We start from the raw sequence: 7,047 nt of genomic DNA, 5'->3' as shown, positions 1-7,047 counted from the left end.
GGGAGCTGAGAAGGGGGCGTGATGACCGAAGCCTGTGGGTGAACAATGCTCACCCCAAACAGAGCTTGAATGAAGGAGGAAGGAAGAGAGGACGGGCTGAGCACACCCTGGGCCCCAGAGGAAGTTGAACGCTGGGCCGCGGTGTGACAGTTCAAGGCCCTGTGCACCACAGCTCCTAACCCCACCTCGCCGGCTGACGTCAGCGGGGAGTGCATGACCCTGCTTGCCTCCTCCCTCAGGCCCCGGATCTTTGAGGTGGGGGTCCCAGCCTGGGGGCTCCCACAGCTAAACTCTGCACAACCGGGCACCCAGCAGAGCTTTGCGTCTTCAGGTCAACTTTGCCCTGTCCAGGCTCCTTTAGTAAAAGGCAACCAGTTAACAGCACCTCTTCACTCACCTGCACCACCTCACATCCCCCAGGTGTGCCCTAGAAGATATCTATTAAGCATCTACTGTATACAGGGTGGTTTCACCTCCATGAGTGCATTTAATCCTTCACAATACCCTGAGGTGAATATTCTATGGGTAAGGAAAATAGCTCAGAGAGGCTAAGTAACCTGCCTGAGGTCACACAGCTTGTAGGTGACAGAGCTGGCCTCCCAACTCAGGCTCCTATAGGTGAGTGAATTCGTGCTGGAGGAGCCCTTGGAGAGCCAGTGCAACTAGGCCTCTGGTTTGCCAAGGAGGAAATGGATACCCAGTGCCGGGAAGCCAGTGCCCTAGGCTGTGCCCCAGGCTCCTGGCAGAACCAGATAGGATTAGCAAACTTTCTTTTGGCATTAGATCCCTGGCAGGAGGGGCTCTGCCATGAAACCTTCTTCCTTCACTGCCTTCAGGTCTCCACTTAGAGGCCACCACCTTAGAGAAAAGTCTGGACAGTCCTAGCTGAAGGAGGGCCCTATCATCCTCCACCTCTTAGCCTGGCTTTATTCTTTGCAGCACCTACTGTCATTTGCAGTTCTATGCATCACATTATTTGTTTTTTACCCCCCACCCCCACCCCAATTAGAATGTGAGCTCCATGAGCTCAGGGAGCATCTACCTTGTTTCCTTGGATAGAACAGTGCCTGGCACAAATTCAACATTTTTTGTGTGGAATGAATGAAAGAATGAATGAAGTCAGATAATAAAGGAAGAGTCTTATGCTTTATGGGGGGATAGTTTAGTGTAAAGATGAACTTGCTAAGGGCAAACCAAATAGATAATTCTAGGTGGGGGTGGGGAGTGAGAAGTAATTTAGGAAAGAGAAGGGGCAGAGCCAGCATGCGCAGACATGAGGTCTGGCACATAGACTGTAAAGTAAATGGTGTCCCCTCCAGTTGTTCAGCTCTCAACTTGGACGACAATACAAGGTGACTCTGGGGATGGGAAGAACACAACAGTTTTGGCCCCTTCAGCAGACCGGAGGGCGTGAGGGAGCGAGGAGTCGAGGCAGCTCGACAGGTGTCTGCAGCAGGAGGAACAGGCTGTACCCACCATGAGGACGCCACGTGGTCGCGGTTAGCAGTTTGCCATCCGGTGGCATTGTCTCCACAGACGGTCGTCCAACCAGGGGGAGCGAGCGTTCTGCTGTTAGCAATCTCTAGTACCTGGAGCACCCCTGTGGGATGCGGGTGGGGAAATCACCCAGACATACCCCACAAACACACACCAAACACTGCGGACAGAGATTATCACCACAGCAGGAGGGAGGGCTGTTTCCTGAGCCAGCAGGGAGCTCTGAAGGCAGAGGACACTGTGTTCTGAGACCTCTCCACCGAGCGGAGGACTCGGTGAGGAACCCGTCCAGGCCCCCTTCTTCCTCCTTAGTCCTACAGGCTGGGCACAACAACAATCACCCTGTGCTTGTGGGGCCCGTCTTCGATGAGTCACCTTGCCCACGGCGAGCCTTGCGGGGTGATGTTATCGGCTCCTCTGCTTGCTTAATTCCCTGGTTGACATCACCGGTGCCTGGTCTTCCCCTTCTCGGCACTGCAAGCCTGAAGGCTGGCATATCCTGGAAGAGAAGGCGGTAGAGGTCATTTGCCAAGAAGCTACCAGGGCAAGTAAATTGGGACCCTCAGTCACTTGGCCATTAGCACCAAGGTGCTTGGCCTAGTTTCTTGCTTTGCTGGACAGAGGTCTTGGTTTACTTCCCGGGAAATGCTATCTGGAGCCTGTGTCTTTGGGGCGTGGTCCCCAAGGCCAGCCCTCTGCTGCCTCAGGCATCTGCTTCCAAGTTCTGTCTCTTGCAGGCCTATCTGTGATGGGCCCAGGATTTCCCAGGCCCAGACTGGGCTGCCTGCTGGCCTTCTGCCCGCCTCTCTGTCCAGCCACTGTGCCCAAGACCCAGCTCCCTCAGAGGCCCCGGCTCCTTCGTTGCTGATCTCCTGCCCCCACTCCTGAGCAGCCTCCTGGGAGACTAGGCCTGTCCTCCTCTGCCACAGCCTAGCATTCCCTCTGGCCTCCCCTGACCTTGTCACCCTTCTCAGTGCTGCCCCGTGGTCAGTGGCACATGGAAGGTGCCATGGAGTCGGCAGAGCAGTGGCAGGGGTGGCCACACACACGTGGCCGGGTGGGATGAGAAGGGAAGGGTTCAGTCCTCTTCCCACACCGTCCTACTCTGGCCCCTCCCTGCCATCTGAGCTGGACAGCAGAGGGGTGAGGTGGAGAGGTGCAGAAGGGGCTCCACTCAGGCCACTGGGGCGGGACCTCAGTCCTCGATGGGAGGCTGGCCAAGCTTGGCAAGTGAGGGAGGCAGTGAGGGGAAGTGGGTGGGGCTGGGCAGGGAGCAGAGCCAACCCTTTGAACTGCCCAGGCAGCATCCTCTGTGGCCCCAGGAGACAGCGCCTCAAATGTCACTGCCAGAGGCCAGGGAAGGGGGAGGGGGAGGTTGCTCAACACCAGCCACTTTTATACTAATTATGTGACCAAATGAATTGTTCTTAGAAGGAAAAAGAAAAAACAAACAAAAAAACCTCAAAACCCACCACTGAGGTCATTCCTATTACCCCCAGCAGCCAATGAGCAGATCCTGAGAACAGATAGCATACCTGGGCCAGGGCTAGCTCTCCCCCACTCACCCTGTGGCCAGAAAGAGCCATCAGTCAGCCTGGCCACTCTGCACCCAAATCCTGGCTGCCTCGGCATCCTGGAATGTCGTAGAATGCTGTTCCAAGTGAGAAGGGGGTGAGCTTAGAGAGAGGCCTGGAGGAGCAAGCCTGGGCTCAGCCCCACACACCCTAATCTCTTTGGGCCTCTATTTCCCCACCTGTCAGATGGAGGAAACCACTCAGGAGTCAATGAGATAATAACTGTGAAAGTGCTGAGCGGTGTTCATTAGTCAGTGAAGAGGCGGGGGTCCTGCAGAGAAGGGAACAGGGAGTCAGGAAGAGCTTCAGAGAAAAGGACACACCTCGGTGATTTAAGAACGTTAAATCAGGTGACTCCTGCTCTTGACTCTTTTCGGTCCCCTTTCAGCCCTGACTTGTGTTCTTATTCGTGCTCTCGGGGGGGGGGGGGTGTACAACTTGAGAATGATGGGCACCAGTGTTGAACTTAGCCTGTGGTCTGCTCAGACCCCTGGATCCCTTTTCAAGTTCGAGAACGCAGGGTCCTCAGTTTAGTCTAGCGGGTGGGTGTTCTGCTGTAGTACTTTCCTCCTAGGCCACAAACCAAGCTCAAATTGTAGTCAACCCTGACTGCTTTCCTTAGTTGGAGAGTAGAGCCTGATTCTGGCTGTAGTTTGAGCACTTATCCCTCTTTAATCCTGAGCCCAGAGCTCACCTCCACTTACAAAGCCCACACACACATCAAACTCATTTACCCCAGACTGAACTTGTCTTCCTTGCAGTGGCCTCTTCTGCTGCTAGATCTTAGTTCATGGTAAGACTCCCCATCATGCAAGCCAGAGGCTGAGTCATCCTTGACCACCACCTCCTGTCCATCACATCTGATTAGCCGTCTCATCTAGTGGATTCTAACACTTCAGTATCTTGAGTTTTCATCCTTCCCCTCTCCCCTGCCCCCATTCTGTAAGAGTAGAGATACCCATCTCTTTCCTTAAGAACAGCCCGTAGAACCCAGCAGACCTCCTGGACCAAGCTCCACACAGCTGCCAGGGGACCGACTGCTGACGGAACCCTCCCCGCCTGGAGGCTCCTGCCAGCCTTGCCAGCCTCATGGCCCAGCTCTGCGGGACAGGGACAGACCATGTACACGCTGGAAACGGCTGGGCTGAAACTGCTCATTAGGGTCACTCAGGCTGCTGAGAATGCCTTTCTCCTCCCTGTCAGCCTGGAGAGTGTCCTCCTCCTCCAGGAGGCCTCTCAGACTGGCTACGTCTGTGCGCGTTGCTCCTTCCTCGGTGCCCCGCTCTCCTCTGCTCATTGTGGGCTAAGCGTGCCCTGCCTTGTGGCGCCTCCACAGCTGTGGCCACCCAGACCCTGATTCCACCAAGAGAGCAGTGGATAGTGCCAGGCAGACCTGGGTGGCGTTCAGTTTTGCCCGTTTCCCACTGGGGACACGGGACAAGTTATCTGTCTCCGAGGTTTCCTTCCCCTGTCTATCAAAATGGGTTAATACCTCTACCTGCTTCTCAGGATGGGTATTTGAGCCAGTCAAGTGCTTAGCACAGAGCCTGGAAACCACGGGAGGGTAGCAAATGGCACCCACGGATTCCAGTGTTGCCACCCCTTACAAAGACGTAGGAAACAGTGCTGACACCTCAGCCCTCCTGTCCCTTCCCTAGAGCTCTCCTTCAGCTCAGGCCCTTCGTCCCCTCTGCCCTTGTTCAGACCCCTCTGTTCATCTCCTTTCTGGCTGTCTGCTCTCTGCACCTGGACAAGGTCTTGGGCAATGCTGCCTGGTCCCCTTTTGCCATACCTTCCCCCCCATGGGGAGCTCTTCCTCCCCATACCACTACCCCTCTCCGCCCCTCCAACTGCTGTCCACGTGGGCGGCCATGCTCAATGTCAGAACTGTTCTCAGCCTGGGGTCAGTGTGGCTGCTGTGCTCACCTCACACATTGCAGTTGCCGCGGTGTGCTCAACAAGGCCCCGAAGTTTGCCCCCAGCCATACTGGGAGTGCGTTGCTGAACTGGCCAGCTAGTAAGCCCAGGTCTTCTGGCTCCAAAGCCAAGACTCTATCCAGTCTGCCCTGGTGCCATCCCCTTCGGTCTTTTTTGCATCTATGCGACTCAGTCTCCTCATCTGCAAAATGGGCACAATAATTCCTTCTTCTTCTTCTTCTTCTTCTTCTTCTTCTTCTTCTTCTTCTTCTTCCTCATCTGGAGGAAGGGAGAATTGGGTTAATCTAGGAAGTTGTAACGAGCTGGAGGCCCTGCTGTGTACAAGGCAGTCGAGCCTGGATGAGTGTGTGTGTATGTGTGTGTGTGTGTGTGTGTGTGTGGTGGTGGTGGCGGGGGGGGGGTGCATATAACAGGACAGAACAAGTTTGGGAAGCTAGTTCTGCCTGCTCCCTTCCAGCAGTCCGAGCCCTGTGCCTGAATCCACAGCGCCCCCTGCTGGCGAGTCACCCCAGAAGCTCCCTGTGGGCAGCACCAGCCCTACACTTTGCTTTTCCCTAAGGCGACCCCAGGGAAGCTGTCGCCCCTGCCCTCAGGGTGCCCAATCTGAGGGTAGACAGGCACCCATGGCCCAAGAAGCCCAGACTGGGGGTGGCGAACCAGTGTGAGATGGGAGCTTCCTAGGCCAATGGTTCCCCATTGTCTGCCATAAATCCACTGAAATCTCCTCCCGAGAAAGGTCTGCAGCTGGACAGAAACCCAAAGAAATGGTCAGTTCCAAGCCCAGCAGCTACCCCTTGATTAGGACCACCAGTACCCCCACCCCCCATGGACCATCTGGGGAGTCATTAGATGAGGGCAGACCCTGGGGAATGGAGGGGAGGGGCTGGTTAGGCCCCTGCTTGAGCTTGGGCTGGACCCCTTCATCAGTGCCCTTACCATCCAGACACATCCTCCCAGCACGGCAGATCCCAGACCACCCTCCCCCCCTCCTCTCCAGACCTTTCCTCCCCATCTCCGCAGCCTCATTATCTCAGCATTTCCATAGCCTGATTCTGTGTTGGGTGCTGGCTATTCAGGGACAAGCAAGGCCCTAACTGGTCCCCCAGGAGCTCAGGCATGGCACTGTTTCTCCCATCTTCCCCTGCTCATTCATCCGCAGCATCTTCCCTGTTCTGGAGGAAGGCAGCCATATGTAACAGTCCCCAGATTAAGATCCAGCCAGCTGTGGCCACCTCTCCCCAGAAATTCTCCACCATTCCCCACCCTGGGTTTTGTTTGCTGTTTTTGAGACTTTTCCCTCAAACTGTGACCTTCCCAGACTGCCGATACAAAGCGGAGATGGCATTCTTCCTCCTCCAGGAAGCCCTCCTGGATGAATCCCAGCCTCAATGATTTTTCCCTACTTCAACCTTTTTCATGATCTGCTGGCACACACTGCATTGTTCTGGGTACATTTATTATTCTATCTGCCCCATAGGAGCTCCAGGCCTCAGGGGGAAATAGCTATGCCCTCTTTCCCTGTACCCCTGGCAAGACCATGCATGCTCCTTTCAGTCCACATAGCTCAGTGTTTTTCAACTGGGCATGGTTTCGCCCCCAGGGAAGTTTGGCAACGTCTGGAGATAATTCTGGTTGTCATGACTAGGAGAAGTGTGCCACTGGCGTCTGGTGGGCAGAGACCTGGGATGCCGTGAACCATCCTACAGGGCACCAGGCAGCCCCATGACAAAGAAATATCCAACCCAGAATGTCAACAGTGTCGAGGTTAAGGAGGCCTGATTTAAATGAATTCACAGATTGAGTATTAAAATAGTGGCCAAGAAGGGGTAATGGCTCACGCAAAAGAAGGGGGCAGAGAGCAGGCATTTCAGAACAGCCTCTCCCCACATGGCCTTTTCAATCCCACACGGTTCGGTTGTGTCTTGCGTAAGTGGAGGCTGACCTTAGCCAGTGGAGGAGGAAGCGGGGCCTGTCTAGAGGACCCACAGGGAAGTGGGTGTTGCGTGGGGGAAACTTTTGGGAGCAGGGAGTAGCTTGG

General features: G+C 55.2%; 1 long non-coding RNA gene across 1 annotated transcript; it reads right to left on the bottom strand.

The window, feature by feature from the left end:
* Window positions 1-1,127: 1,127 nt before the first annotated feature.
* Window positions 1,128-2,689, bottom strand: LOC115510525. The gene is made up of 2 exons (XR_003967747.2): window positions 2,455-2,689; window positions 1,128-1,996 (listed from the first exon to the last, which is right to left on the bottom strand). It is a non-coding gene; the product is annotated as an uncharacterized LOC115510525 (long non-coding RNA).
* Window positions 2,690-7,047: the final 4,358 nt, after the last annotated feature.

The sequence above is a fragment of the Lynx canadensis genome, chromosome A3 (genome assembly GCF_007474595.2).
Source record: "Lynx canadensis isolate LIC74 chromosome A3, mLynCan4.pri.v2, whole genome shotgun sequence".
NCBI classification, from domain to species: domain Eukaryota; kingdom Metazoa; phylum Chordata; class Mammalia; order Carnivora; family Felidae; genus Lynx; species Lynx canadensis.
Note: the sequence above shows the minus strand (reverse complement) of the source record. Positions and strands in the feature narration are given on the sequence as shown.